The sequence below is a fragment of the Podarcis cretensis genome (assembly GCF_951804945.1).
Source record: "Podarcis cretensis genome assembly, chromosome: 4".
NCBI classification, from domain to species: domain Eukaryota; kingdom Metazoa; phylum Chordata; class Lepidosauria; order Squamata; family Lacertidae; genus Podarcis; species Podarcis cretensis.
Genome location: NC_137173.1, coordinates 38047636 through 38048909, shown reverse-complemented (window position 1 = coordinate 38048909; position 1274 = coordinate 38047636).

The window sequence follows — 1274 nt, the reverse complement described above, 5'->3', positions numbered from 1 at the left end:
GAGTGGGTGACACCTTCTCCAAAGTGATGCCTTTTGTTGCATCCTGACATATCCTTGACATCTGGGAATGTTCTCTAAGCCTAACTAAACAGTTTAATTGCGATGACATTATCCCATAGAGGCAAAGAAGCTACTTTTATTTAGTTTCACTTTCCTTTCTGATGTTTGTAGCTGTTAGTTCTGCCCAGGTTGGCATTGGAAGAAGACTATTCTTGGCTCTGATAAAGATCTCAGCCCCGTTTGAATGGCTGCTGGGGGAATCATTACAGTTTTCTCTGGTGATTCCAGAGAAAACTCTGTATCATTAAGCCATCTTACAAAAATTAGCTCCCATTAGTGAAACATCTACCAGCCATCCCAAGCCATTAGTTTTCTTGAGAAAAGTTGTATCCTTAGCAAGGGCCCTAGCACAGTGGTACAGCATCTGCTGTGTGTGCAGGTTGTGAGTTCAATCTCCAATATTTCCAGGCAGGGCTGGGAGACATGTCTGTCTGAAACCCTGGGGAGCCACTGCCAGTCAGTACAAGATGGAACAATGGTCTGACTTAGTATAAGTTCCTATATATATGTTCCTATATAAAACAAAACCTATGAACAGTTTGTATTCAGCAGTATTCATAATATGACCTTAGACAAGCATCCTTTGCTCATGGAGACTTGACAACAGAACACTATTCTTGAAGGCAGTCAGAAGTTTGCTATCTGCCAGTTTAGCTATCATATGCAGATGGCCAACAAATGTCACTGACTTGGCCAGGAAGAAATTTGGCAGAGGATGTGGTCCATCATTTTCCAGCAATGAAGAAACTGAACCAAGTCATTTGACACCATGCCAACCTGCACTGTCATGTTCCGACAAGTCAACTGCAGAAAGAATGTGCATCCAAGTCACAGACGGAAATTTATGTTTAGAATTGAGAATGGCATTCAATTGGGCTGAAGAGTTCCTAAAATTCTCTGGGTGCTGACACTAATGATGAGAAAAATGTACAACTAGCATTTCTAATTGACATTTATTACAACAATGCTGGTAGTGTCGGAGTGGTATTCAGTCCAATGCCAATTGAATTGTATTAGCCTACTGACTGTTGAGATTCACTAAAAAGCATGGGTTGAAGCCTTGATTTTGATGTATGTATCTCCATTTTTGTCCGCAAATCGAGACTATTTTTAATAGTGCAATCTAGTTTACTCAGAAAGGAGTCCCACTTTGTTCAATGGAACTTACAGGCTAGCTCACTGTGCAGTCTAAAACGTGTAAAATTATATTCCTA